Raw genomic sequence first — 14,364 nt, forward strand, 5'->3', positions numbered from 1 at the left:
CATCCTGGGCAACATGGTGAAACCCCGTCTCTACTAAAAATACAAAAATTAGCTGGGCATGGTAGCATGTGCCTGTAGCCCCAGCTACTTGGGTGGGTGAGCTGGGAGGATCGCTTGAGCCCAGGAGATCAAGGCTGCAGTGAGCCAAGATCGTGCCACTGAACTCCAGCTTGGGTGACAGTGCAAGACCTGGTCTCAAAACAAAACAAACTGTTTATGTACACTTTAAAACCCACCAAAAAGGTGCTGATGTATACACGCAATGGAGGTAGGGGATGGACCGGGAAAAGCTGTGCTTCTGGGAGGAAGAGGAGGCAGCCACAGGGTAGCCATGGAGCTAGACCACAGGGAAGGCCCGTGGAGCCAGAGGGCTGTGGGTAAAAGCAGCCGCCCGGAACATCACAGCACCCTGGCTGCAAGCCATCTGGAGGTTCAGCACGTCCGGTGGTGGGAGACAGGCAGTCTGCTGGACAACAAGGGGTCCTCTCACTTTCTCAGATCTGTGATGCTTCTGCACAAAGGAGGAGCGGGTGCTCCAGGCCAGAGCAGGTTCCTCTGAGCCTTGGTGTCCTCATCTGTATAATGGGAACAGGACTCCCTCCCTCCCGGGTTGCGTGGAGATGAAATGAGATCATTTCTATGAAAGCTCTTTGTAAGCTGCTACATGCTGGGCAGATGTTCCTCCAGCTGTGAGTCAGGGATGAGATCCCAGCCCTGGTGGCACCTCCTCCTCCCCCCAGGCCTAGGCAGCTGTGAGCTCAAATGAGGAGGAGGGGAAGTGCACCCAACCCTGAGCGCTCGGTGCAGGGGTTGCCCCTGATCAGTGCGATGTTTTTAATTTTTGCCCAGGCTTTGGGTGGGCGTTTCTGCACCTGGGAAGGACACCTTCCTCCCTCCTTATGGCTCTGAGCCTTCCGGGGGAGGGGCAGCCAGCAGGAGACCCGGACTGGGCCAGATGAGCTTGCAAGGAGGCAGCACTGGGCTCCGCCTGGTGAGACGCAGCCCTCCCGGGTCCAGGAAGTCCCGCCCATCCCAGCCCCTGGCCAGCTGCATTTGAAGGCTGCATTTGCCTTCATACTCAGTCAAGAAATAGTTTGCAGACTATGTGGGGGAGAAAAAATAATCTTTTCCTCAACATTCATGAGTTGTTAGTTGGAATGGACCCCTGTAACAGAAGAACAAAAGAAAAACCTACAATCACGCAGGAGAAACCTCAATGAAAAGTAACTCCAAGCAGTGATGAGATTTCACTCATATGGTGTCTTCAACAAAGAGCAATACATTTTAGAGAAATGACAGGAAAAAAAAAGCAGCTTTAGGCTTACAAGAGCGACTACTGTGGGAAGGTAAATCTATGGCAAGAAACCAATGGAGGGAGGTTTATTTGCAGGTTCTGAAAGCAGACAAGGAGGGTCTCCAGGGATTATAGGAATTTTATCAACTTGCATAATTGCCTGTTTTATAGCTTCCTGTCCTGCAGCCTGTTTTTCCCCAAACCCTGTGTGGAAAGTGGTCACCTTGTTGGTAGGAACCAGCTTCTGACAGACCCCATCAACTTATAGAAAGTGAACTTTCTTCATGACCATGCTAAAGTCTCTAGCCCAGAAGGAGCTATAGCTTCATGACCATAACATGTGGCCCATGTGCTGATGTTAGGGAGCCTAGGAAAGCCAGGGTGACACTATTTTTAAATCATGTCCATCTTGGTATTTTTTTTGTTTATTTAGAGACGGAGTCTTGCTCTGTCGCCCAGGCTGGAGTGCAGTGGTGTGATCTTGGCTCACTGCAACCTCTGACTCTCAGGTTCAAGAGATTCTTCTGCCTCAGCCTCCCAAGTAGCTGGGATTACAGGTGCCCACCACCACGCCTGACTAATTTTTGTATTTTTAGTAGAGATGGGGTTTCACCATGGCAAGGCTGGTCTTGAACTCTTGACCTGAAGTGATCTGCCTGCCTCAGCCTCCCAAAGTGCTAGGATTACAGGCATGAGCGACCACACTGGCCGTTTTTGTTTTTAAATACAGACGGGGTCTCACTGTGTTGCCCAGGCTGGTCTCCAACTCCTGGGCTCAAGCAATACTCCTGCCTTGGCTTCCCAAAGTGAAATCAAGACTATCAAGACATTGGCTGAGCACAGTGGCTCACACCTGTAATCCCAGCACTTTGGGATAAATGTGCTTTGATAAAATAACACTTTAATAAAATGTCAAGGATAGTTTTATTTAAATCAATAAAATAATAATTTTTGTCATTCTGTCAGCCCATCTACATGTAGGGACAGCTTAGTTTAGTCTTTGCATAGACAAGACCTATGTATGTGTGTGTGTGTGTGTGTGTGTGTGTGTGTGTGTGTGTGTATATAGTATATTGTATATATATATGGTATATAGTGTGTATATATATATATATATACACATACACACGCGTCTTAAAACAAAGATGGTTCACTCTTCCTGTTGCTTTCTGAGGACACCCTACCCTGTAATGGATTAGCTTTCAATAAACTCTCTCTTCTCACTGCACTCTTTGACTCATCTTGAATACCTTCCTGTGTGAGATCCAAGAACCCTCTCTTGGGATCTGGATCGGGACCTCTTTTTCTGGTAGCATCTTCTGGTGACCACCACTAAGGGACTGATATGGTTTGGCTGTGTCCCCACCCAAATCTCATCTTGAATTGTAGTTCCCATAATCCCCATGTGTCATGGGAGGTTCCTGGTGGGAGGTAATTGAATCATGGGGGCAGTTATCTTCATATTGTTCTCATGATACTGAGTGAGTTCTTGCGAGTCTGATGGTTTTATAAGGGACTTTTCCCCTTTTTTCTTGGCACTTCTCCTTGCTGCCGCCACATGAAGAAGGACGTATTTGCCTCCCCTTCCGCCATGATTGTAGGTTTCCTGAGGCCTCCCCAGCCATGCAGAACTCTGAGTCAATTAAACCTCTTTCCTTTATTAATTACCCAGTCTCAGGTATGTCTTTATTAGCAGTGTGAGAACAGACAAGACCCTATGCCAAGGGAATTCGGTCTGTGCAGCACTAATTGCCCACCTCTGGAAAGTGGGATCAGTCTTTGTGTCATATTAGGCAAGGCTAATATTTGGGTTAGAGTCCTGGCCCATGGGGTGGGAGTCCCTGCCTAAGGGGTTAGAGTCCCTGGGGCATAATAAAAATAGAAGGAGCCCTGCAAGACATTTGCCAGTGTGTGCCGTGAACTAATCTACCTTGTCCCCTTTGCTGGGTGTGGGAAAGCTACGGTTCTTGTCATTTCCCAACTTGTCGCCTTTACTTTACTGAGGCCTTATGGCAGCCCTGTATGGCTGGCCCACAGGTTCCCTCACTTCTGATTACCACTTCCGAAGCTGTTTCTCTCTTTTATTTTCTGCTTGCTTTGAATCTGCTATTATTAGGCTACTGGTGTTGAGATAAAACTTGCTATTCAAGGTTACGTGAAGATTTTGTTCTGGCTAAAATGTAAACATGAGAAATGCCTTTGAATCTGAAGAAAAAAAAGGTGAAAAGGGCTTTTTAAAAAACAAACTTCCATGAAGTCTTCTTTACCCAAAACGTTGGTCCACAGCTTTCTTTGGATGGCTTGTCAGATGTCTGGGTCATTCTCAGTTAAGAAAAGTGTATGATATGGGAAAATATGTTTCACAGTTGTGGAATGGTTTTCTCTGTAAAATGCTAACATATGACAAACAGTTCAGGGTTTCTTGCTTCCTAAGCTCTCGGAGTCATGGATGGGTGAGTGTCTTTGTTGTCCCTTCCCTTTCCCTTGTTGTCTTTTTTCATGCTCAGCCTGCTGAGCCCCAGGGGACATAGGGATGCTCATGTTCCTTTATATTCCCTGGGCACTGGGGGTTACAGGCCCCCACTCAGAGCTGTTGGATCCTGTGGGCCATGCCTGCCAGGGAGTTGGGAGTTGTGGGGTCCTCTGGCTTGGGCGCCAGCCTGTTGTGGGGGGCTTTTTGGCCTTTATGGGTCCAGGGCTGCCATGTCACCCTGTCAGATAAACTGAGGCTCAGAGGGATGTGCGCCAGCACCTACTGATTCTCCATCCCCCTTGTCCCCTTTTTTGGCCACATGTTTGCTGTCTGTGCCTCACTAGTGACACATGTTGCCCTGCACTTCCATGCCCTGAAGCTTACACCTAGCATTTCCCTTCTGGTCTTGATGATTTTCGTTCTTTGGGTTGTTTAATTTGGCATATCTCTGAGTGGCATTGGAGGGCAAAAGCCTCCCAGGAACTAGTCTTATTGAGAAAAAGAGTAATTTTGTCCAATTCAGAAGTTATCTAAAAGTCAATTATGGCCTTGAAAATTACTTGTTAAACAAGGTAGAAAGGAACAGTAAGTAGGGGAGAGAGAGGTGTGAAGAAAGTTATGGACATGCAGACATATTTTTCATAAGGAAGGTTATAAAGAAAAGAGAATAATTTTGTATGAAAAAGGATCTTGTGTGGTAAATTTTTGTCCTAAAGTAAAATGACTGATTATTTAGGAGGTTTAGGACAAGGCAGAAAGTCCAAGCATGTTGTAGATGGTCTGTGTAAGTCGTGAAAAGCTATGTGAAGGGGAATTTATTAAAGTGATTTTGGATGTAACTAAGTTGATTATAATTAAAAGGAAATCATTTATAATAGTCCTTCTAAGATTGGTCCCCTACGTTACAACAAGGCTTTTTTTAAAAAAACTATTGCTTAGCTCTTGATAAAATTGCAAGATATTTTACTTGTATTTTATAATCTATTTCTTTTGAAAACTTCTCAGAATCATATCTCAGAAGTTCAACTTTTGCTATGTCTCGTTTTTCTCTCCTTGAGAAGGATAACTTGATTCTGTACTCTTGGCTTTTCTTGATATGTCCAAGTTTCTAATGTAATCAGAAAACTTCTCACACTGTTTCTAAGAGTCAGGTATTCCCCTGCTATACACATAGCTTTGAACACACTCTTCCTGTGTTCGATTAAATTCAAACTTTTTTCATTGAGTTTGAATTCCAAGTTATGTAAATGGGCTTCTCAGAAGGAGAAGCAGTCACTGCAGAAGGGTTTTCTTTGCTTTTTTGTAGCTGGCTTAAGAAACAAGATTTTGGCTGGGCACAGTGGCTCACACCTGTAACCCAGCACTTTGGGAAGCTGAGATGGGTGGATCACGAGGTCAGGAGTTTGAGGCCAGCCTGGCCAATATGGTGAAACCCTGTCTCTACTAAAAATACAAAAAATTAGTTGGGCGTTGTGGTGCATACCTGTAGTCCCAGCTACTTGGGAGGCTGAGGCAGAAGAATCACTTGAACCTGGGAGGCAGAAGTTGCAGTGAGCTGAGATCGCACCACTGCACTCCAGCCTGGGTAACAGAGTGAGACTCCATCTCAAAAAAAAAAAAAAGAAACAAGATTTTATAATTGCTATGCTGTCTTTATTAGGTTTTGGATTGCTAAAAAAACCCCAAGATTTTTTTTTTTTTTTTTTAAGATGGAGTCTCACTGTGTAGCCCAGGCTGGAGTGCAACAGCGCCATCTTGGCTCACTGCAACCTCCGCCTCCTGGAAAAAACCCCGAGATTTAAAAGGTTTTAGGTTTTATCCACTCTGTAATGGAGTGGTTACATCGTGTTTTTTTTGTTTTGTTTTGTTTTTTGTTTTTTTTTTTAAGACAGAGTTTTGCTCTTGTTGCCCAGGCTGGAGTGCAAGGGCGTGATCTCGGCTCACTACGACCTCCGCCTCCCAGGTTCAAGCAATTCTCCTGCCTCAGCCACCCAAGTAGCTGGGATTACAGGCATGCACCACCATGCCTGGTTAATTTTTTGTATTTTTAGTAGAGACAGGGTTTCTCCATGTTGGTCAGGCTGGTCTCAAACTCCTGATCTCAGGTGATCTGCCCACCTTGGCCTCCCAAAGTGCTGGGATTACAGGCATGAGCCACCACACCCAGCCAGTTACATGGTTTTTAATTACCACTTTGGTTAAATGAGTAACTATTTTGCAATGACCTGTGCTTCTGTTTTGATCAAATGTTTTAACCTTTTAACATCTTTAACAAACATCCTCAAAATCAAAATCCTGTTAAGTCTCTAACTTAGTTTTATTGCTGGGGCTTACTAAAGCTATAAAAGTTAATTGCTGCAAGGTTGTAGAATTTTTTTTACACCTTCTAATTAGACAATGAAGACCAGTATCACCACCTTCAGCCCCTTGGAAAAGGTCCTCATCAGGTGCTATTAACTAATCCTTGTACTGTTAAATTACAGGGCTTTGACTTCTGGGTATCCACATCTCATCTAAAAAAAAAAGGCATCAACTCCTGCCAGTATCTGATGCCAAACTCAAGTTAACCAAAGCCTTGTCTTTAGAACTGGGCAAAAGTGACAAAGTAAACTCTTCTCATGAGACATAGGAACAGGCCTGTATTCAAAAACATTAAGATCCATTTAATAACTTTTCCTCTATCTGAAATAATCTAATTTATTCTATGCCTTGATGCTAAATAATTTAAATGTTTGGCTACTTGGGAACTTCCTATCCTGCCCTGCTCAAAACTAGGCAGGGCTGGCTGGGTGTGGTGGCTCATGCCTGTAATCCCAGCACTTTGGCAGGCCGAGATGGGAAGATCACTTGAGGCCAGGAGTTCGAGACCAGCATGGTCAATATTGTGAGACCCCCCCATCTCATTAAAAAACAAAAAAAAACCAGCTATGGCTTATGACCTTTTGTTTAAAATGTTGTTAATTTCTTATATTTTGTTTTACCTCCAGAATTTGAAATGATTTCAATCCCTCCAGGCTCAGAGACTATCATATGAGATTGTAAGAGCTGATTTTGAGGGATAAAATTAGTTCAGACCCTCCAAATCAAAGATGGAACCTTCAGGGAATCACCAGCCGGGTATACCTGTCCGAGATTAAACTTGATTTTTTTGTTGTTTGTTTGTTTTTCTGGAGTTTTGCTTTTGTTGCCCAGCCTGGAGTGCAATGGCATAATCTCGTCTCACTGCAACATGAAGCTAATCAGGAACTAGTTCTTGGCTCACTGAAGTTAATCAAAGATTAAACTTCAGGGAATCACTAGCTGGGTACACCTGTCCAAGATTAAACCTGTTTTTTTTCTTTTTTTTTTCCTCCTGGGGATGGAGTTTCACTTTTGTTGCCCAGGCTGGAGTGCAATGGCACAATCTCGGCTCACTGCAACCTCTGCCTCCTGTGTTCAAGTGATTCTCCTGCCTCAGCCTCCCAAGTAGCTGGGATTACAGTTGTGCACCGCCTGTAAAGATGGGCACACAGATGCCTAAGCAGCTAATAAAACGCTTGTGTTTTGTATAACTAATTGCTACAAGCCAAGATTACAATGGCTCAATGCATAGAATTTATAGATAAGTTAATTTTATAACCTTGCATTTTGGCTTTTGAGTTTTGGCTCTTATGTTGCTTAAAGGGGGTCCTAAAGCTGATGAATGCCTGCCTACCTCCATTCCTACCTGACCTAGAATGTTTAATTGACTATACAACTTTTGATTCTAAGTCCCTTGGCCATAGAAGTCCCACCAAGGGACATAATGGACCCAGGACAGGTAGCACACCACCCTGGCATCAATATGGGACAAAATAAAAGCTTGGCCAGGCCGGGTGTGGTAGCTCACACCTGTAATCCCAGCACTTTGGGAGGCCGAGGCAGGCAGATCACCTGAGGTCAGGAGTTCAAGATCAGCCTGGCCAACATGGTGAAACCATGTCCATACTAAAAATATAAAAATTAGCCAGACATGGTGGCGTGCACCTGTAATCCCAGCTACTAGGAAGGCTGAGGCAGGAGAATTGCTTGAACCCAGGAGGTGGAGGTTGCAGTGAGCCAAGATCCCACCATTGCACTCCAACCTTGATGATGGAGCAAGACTCTGTCTTAAAAATAAATAAATAATAAATAATAAAAGCTTGGCCATTGATACTGCCTCTGGCATACCTTGACAAAAAAGGGGATATATACACTAAAGAAATAAATAAAACCCTAAACCCCTCAACAGAATGGACCCCTCTCTTGGTCAAGGGGAATTAAAAGAAACCTTCAAAAATGTAAAAATGGCCAGGCATGGTGGCTCACGCCTGTAATCCCAGCACTTTGGGAGGCCGAGGTGGGCGGATCACAAGGTCAGGAGATTGAGATCATCCTGGCTAACACGGTGAAACCCCGTCTCTACTAAAAACACAAAAACAAAATTAGCCAGGTGTGGTGGTGGGTGCCTGTAGTCCCAGCTACTCAGGAGGCTGAGGCAGGAGAATGGCGTGAACCCAGGAGGTGGAGCTTGCAGTGAGCTGAGATTGCGCCACTGCACTCCAGCCTGGGCGACAGAGCAAGACTCCATCTAAAAAAAACCAACCAAACAAACAAAAAACAAACAAACAAAACAAAACAAAACAAAAAAATCCTAGCAAGTCACTTTCCACACTAGTCACGACCCACGGTTCTAAGATGCTTACAGCTAAGGAATTGGCTTGGTACTGCCTGCAAGGACACATTCCTGCAGCCACAGAAAGTCCAGACATCCCAAAACCCGTAACAACATATGCTTTCAAGATAATTACAGTTATGCTTTGATGCACTCACACACTAAAATGTCAAGGATAGTTTTCTTTAAATCAATAAAATAATAAATTTTGTCATGCTGTCAGCCCACCCACACATAGGCACAGCTTAGTTTAGCCTTTGCACAGATAAGAATCCTATATAAGAAGAACTTAAAACAAATATGGTGCATCCTTCCTCTCGCTTTCTGAGGACGCCCTACTCTGTAATGGAGTGGCTTTCAATAAGCTCTCTCTTCTCACTGCACCTGTGACTCGTCTTGAATTCCTCCCTGTGCAAGGTCCAAGAACCCTCTCTTGGGATCTGGATCTGGACCGCTTTTTCTGGGAACACTGGAATAATGACTCACTGCGTCTGCACAACTGGGACTTCTCCTCTGATGCCATCATGCCCCCTCTCCTCTCTCCATCACCCCATAAAACCCTCCTGTCACTTTCCTGTGGGGAGATGCATCTTTCTAGAATGCTCTCAGTGTTCTCCTTACTTATACCAAGTAATAAAACCCTTGTTCATCTAAACCTGTGTTCTTTTTTTTTTTTTGGAGATGGAGTCTCGCTCTGTCACCCAGGCTGGAGTATGGTGGTGCGATCTCGGCTCACTGCAAGCTCTGCCTCCTGGGTTCACGCCATTCTCCTGCCTCAGCCTCCCGAGTAGCTGGGACTACAGGCGCCCGCCACCACGCCCAGCTAATATTTTTGTATTTTTAGTAGAGACGAGGTTTCACCGTGTTAGCCAGGATGGTCTCGATCTCCTGACCTTGTGATCCGCCCATCTCGGCCTCCCAAAGTGCTGGGATTACAGGCGTGAGCCACTACGCCCAGCCTAAACCTGCGTTCTTGAAGTCGTTTGTTACTCGCCAGGTGAAAGAACTCCAGTTTTTCTCTGGTAACACATCCTTGGAGCTGAGAGTCTAGAGTTGTCTCTAATAAAGGAGAATTTACATCCTGTCTTTAGGCAGGAGAGGAGAAAGATAAGTAGCACTCTTTCTCTGTTTGTTCTTTCTTTGTTTTTTTTTTTTTTTGAGACGGAGTCTCACTCTGTCGCCCAGGCTTGAGTGCAGTGGCGCCATCTCGGCTCACTGCAAGCTCCGCCTCCTGGGTTCACGCCATTCTCCTGCCTCAGCCTCCCGAGTAGCTGGGACTACAGGCGCCTGCCACCACGCCTCGCTAATATTTTTGTATTTTTAGTAGAGACGAGGTTTCACCGTGTTAGCCAGGATGGTCTCAATCTCCTGACCTCGTGATCCGCCTGGCTCGGCCTCCAAAAGTGCTGGGATTACAGGCATGAGCCACCGCGCCCGGCCAAAATAAAATAAAATAAAATAAAAATAAAAATGAGCCTTAGGGTTGTACTACATGTAAAGCCCTCAACCTATTATTCAGGCCCTAAGAGTTTTTTGTTATTATCATCAGAGTGAGAGGATGTGTAAATGGGTACGTCTATTTATTGGAACTGCATTCATCCATGCAATAAGCACTTTTGGCACCTACGATGCGCTGGTGCTGGGGACCCAGGAATGCGCGAAGTCCTCAGTCCTGGCCCTCTGTGTGGTTTGGGATTGGGCATGGGGGTGTGTCAATGTGTGATGTTAGTTAGGTGTGGGTGCCTCTTGCAAAGGTACTGCCCTGCAGGCAGGGTACATCCATGCAGATGGGCAGGTGGCCCTTGCCCGGCCCTGCCCTCATCACGCCTGACGCCTCCTTGCCCTGACCTGCTCCCTGACTTGGCACATTCCTGGGGTGGGTCCGGGAGGGCTGTTGGGGCGGGACAGAACAGTGAGTAGGAGGCCTCTGGGCGCCTCCCCACTTCCTGCTGGGCCTCCACTTCACTGCCTGCGAGTGAGTAGGGTCTGTACCGGGTAGGGGGCGGGGCCCAGGCTGAGTCATCAGCCTAACCCCCTCTCTGGGGTCTGAGCCCTGGGCTCCTTAGCTCCAGCGAAGTTCTGTCACGGCCTTCATCCTCCTGTCTGTCTCTCCTAGTGTCGCCCTACACCATCGTCTACTTCCGGACCCAAGGTACAGGCCCAGCTCCTTCAGGAGGACGAAGGGTACACGCCGCCAGCCGGCTAAGCCGGCTCCCTGGGCCAGTGCCAGGGCAGGAGGGGGCGGGGCCAGGGCTGAAAGGGCGGGGCCGGAATTGTGGGGGTGGGGCCTGGACCTGCCTTTCCGGTGTCTTCAGCCCCACGAAGTCATGTTTCAAAGGTGGCAGGAAACTGGCCCAGGGAAATAATGCCTCCTCTTTATCGAGCCTGGGGGTTCTAGGAAAGCCCAGGGTCCCAGGAGGGTGTGGCAACCAGGGAAGAGTGTAAAGGAACCCTGTGAGCTGCCAAGGCACAGCCCACCCCAACTTCCGGAGGCAGCTGCATTCCGTCCCTCCGTGGGGCTGAGTTCTCCACCGTTCCCCTCTCCAAGGCACTGCTGGGGCCATGGTTCCCTCTCTAAGAGGCACCCAAGCTAGGGTTTCTGTCCTGTCTCCGTGTCCTGTCCCCTACCCTCCTCGCCCCGTCCCAGGTTGCTGTGAGGATGGGTCTCTCTCTGTCCCCACATTCCTGTCCTGTCCACTCCCCCTGCCCCCGGGCACCCCGAGGCCATGTCCTGCTGCTGGCAGTTCAGGGCCAGAGCTGGAAGGAGGAGGTGGTGACCAAGGAGATGAGGCTGCAGGGCCCACTCGAGGCCTCCTGTGTGAGTGGCCATGCCAAGAAGGGGCTGGGTCTTAGGGGTCAGGACTAGAGTGGCGGGCAACTGAACTCAATGCCCCTCATGGAGCCGTGCCACCCCCAGCTGGGCTTTGCCCTCCTCCTGTGAACGGGAGTGGTCCCAGTTGAGGGTGTGCAGTGAGCTGGTCACCTCCCCAAGTACAAGGATGGATACCTCACCCTGTACCAGTCCAATGCTATCCTGGGTCACCTTGGCTGCACCTTTGGTGAGTCCTGAGGCCTGGGGTGGCCCAGTCCAGAAAGGTACCTGACAGGTGCCTGGGGCCTGAGCTGCTGCACCTGCAGCCACCAAAGTTCTGCCCAGCTGAGGGGCAGGAAGGTGCAGGGCCTGCGTTCCAAAAGGCTCTGGGCTGTGGGGCTGGGGCTGTGGGTGCACATGAGCAGGGCAGGGGCTGTGTGGCTGGGCTAGCCCCCAACCAGGCAGCACCAGGTGGAGTCGCTGCAGCCATCTCCTAGACAACAGCTCACAGCAGTTTGGGTGCAGGCCAGAGGCCACTTTGGGTGGGGCCAGGAGCTTCCAAAAAGACCTTCCTGTCCATTTCTTCCCACTCTGGCCGTACCTAAATCTAGAAAGCCCCCACTCAAGGGTGGCAGGAGCCTGGCTCAGGGAGATGCTATCTCCCCTTCGGCCAGGTCGAGGATCCAGGAAAGTCTGGGGTCCCAGGAGGGCATGGCAACCAGGGATGGTGGTGCAGAGGAATAGGGGGAGCAGCCAAGGCGCAGGCCCATCCCAACTTCTGCAGGACCCAGGAGAGAGAATGGAGAGAACACCCCCACTGGGGTCTGCCACCTCTTTCTGCCCTCACGTCCAAGTTCTCTTCTGGTCCCCACAAAAAGTCAGACTCGGGCCTAGGAAGACACAGAGCAGTGGCTTGGTCCTCTCTTCCGGGAGACAGATCTGGGGGAGTGGGCTTGGCACATTTTGGGCAGGGAATTCCTCAGTGCCAGGGAGCCAGGGTGTGGCCCCAAAGACAGGCGTGGGCCTACGGCCTACTCACCTTGTGGAGGTGGGAGTAGCAGAGGCTGGGAGAGAAGGCCCACCAAAGCGGGGGTCAGAGAGAGGTCCCGGAGGCCCAGGTCTGACGCCTGTGGGCTTTGCGGGGAGAGAACAGAATCTGAGCCCACTGCCTGGCTGCTGACTAGGTCTCTACAGCAAAGACCAGTGGGAGACGGCACTGGTGGACACAGTGAATGACGGGGTGAGGACCACCGTGGGCAGGCGCTGCAGCCGCCTTATCCACCAGGGCTCTGAGTGAGCCTGGGTGTGGGCTGGTGCTCTGGGACAGTGTGGTCAGGGACAGGAGGTCACCCTGGTCAGTCTCACCGCACACCTCCAACTGGAATCACTCCTGTTCACAGGAGGAGGGCAAAGCCCAGTGTGTTCGGGAGCTGCCAGGCACCTGAAGCCTTTTGAGACCCTCCAACCCAGAACCAGGGATGACAGGCCTTCATCGTGGGCGACCAGGTGAGTGCTGGCTCCAGCCTCTCCCAGATCATTGTAGGTCCATTTCTTAGAAGGGCAAACTGAGGCCCAGAGTGGGCCAGTTCACTGCAGCAGAGGCAGCCAGGGTTCTGGGTCCTGAAGCTGCTCTCTCCTGACCCAGCTCAAGCTCCCTCACACCCCCTGCCCTGCAGATCTCCTTCACCGACCACAACCTGCTGGACTTGCTGCTGGCCCACTAGGTCCTGGTGAGGCAGGAGAATAGGGTGTGGAGGCAGGGAACCTAAGGCTGTTTCACACCAACTTTCTAGAACTAAATTGAAAGGAAAACCCTAACTTTCCACACCTAAGTAACAAAAGGACCAGAGGCTACTCCATTTGACCTTTTCTGCACAGCAGATGGGAAATTGGCTGTCCTCAACAAATCAGACTGGTTGTGGGTGGAGTCTTCCTTTGCAACTTGGTAACTTCACTCCAGCCTATGAATGGTTGCTGTCCACAAACAATCAGACTGATTGCGGGTGGAGTCTTCGTTTGCATAGAAGTATAACTTTATAACTTCACCCTAGCAAACATCTCATTCAATCAGATGTTGGCACAGGAGTGTGACCTTTGTAAGTTCACTTCAGCCTCTGATTGGCTGCTTTCTGCAACCAATCAGATTGTTGGCTGCCACTTCATTTGCATGAGGTGGGCATGAAGTGACCAATGGGAAACTTCTAGGGGATATTTGGACCCAAGAAGATTCTGTATCCAGGCCCTTGAGCTGCTGCTGGGCCCACTCCCACACTGTGGAGTGTACTTTTGTTTTCAATAAATCCCTGCTTTTAGGCCAGGTGTGGTGGCTCACACCTGTAATCCCAGCAATCTGAGAGACCGAGGTGGGTGGATCACCTGAGGTCAGGAGTTCGAGACCAGCCTGGCCAACATGGTGAAACCCTGTCTCTACTAAAAATACAAAAAAAAAAAAAAAAATTAGCTGAGTGTGGTGGTGCACACCTATGATCCCAGCTACTCGGGTGGCTGAAGCACAAGAATCGCTTGAACTTGGGAGGCAGAGGTTGCAGTAAGCAGAGATCACACCACTGCACTCCAGCCTGGGTGGCAGAGCAAGATTCCGTCTCAAAAAAAACCAAAACAACTGCTTTCGTTCTTTTGTTGCTTCATTCTTTCTTTGCTTTGCTAGGTGTTTTGAACCAATTCTTGGTTCAAAACACCATGAACCTGGACAACTTGCAGTCACAACCCTCTACCAGTGACACTGGTGCCTGGCTATCTGGATGCCCTCCTTCTGCTCTCAGCCTACGTGGCACACCTCAGCGCCCGGCCTAAGCTCAAGGCCTCCCTGGCCTCCCCTGAGTATGGGAACGACCCCATCTTTGGAGGCTATAAGATGTGAGCCCACTTGGCCTGCCTGTGGGAGCAGGGTTGCCCTTGGGAATCAATAAAAGCAATGAGAGGAAAGCTGTGCTGAGGTCATTGAGGGGCTGGGTGGGCATAAGGGACCTTCTACCCCATCCCAGGCTGCCTGGGAATGACCCAGGCATAGGCAGGACCAGAGGCTACAGATGACCCTCCCAGGGGTTGAGTGGACAGGGGCCCTGGTGACCTTGGCGGAGGCCTTGTCTGCC

At 49.0% G+C, this 14,364-nt stretch overlaps 1 pseudogene; it reads left to right on the top strand.

Annotated features, from left to right (window-relative positions):
* Positions 1-331: 331 nt before the first annotated feature.
* Positions 332-14,132, top strand: LOC115834657 (annotated as a pseudogene).
* The last annotated feature ends 232 nt before the right edge of the window (positions 14,133-14,364 follow it).

This window comes from Nomascus leucogenys, chromosome 4 (genome assembly GCF_006542625.1).
Source record: "Nomascus leucogenys isolate Asia chromosome 4, Asia_NLE_v1, whole genome shotgun sequence".
Classification (NCBI taxonomy): Eukaryota; Metazoa; Chordata; class Mammalia; order Primates; family Hylobatidae; genus Nomascus; species Nomascus leucogenys.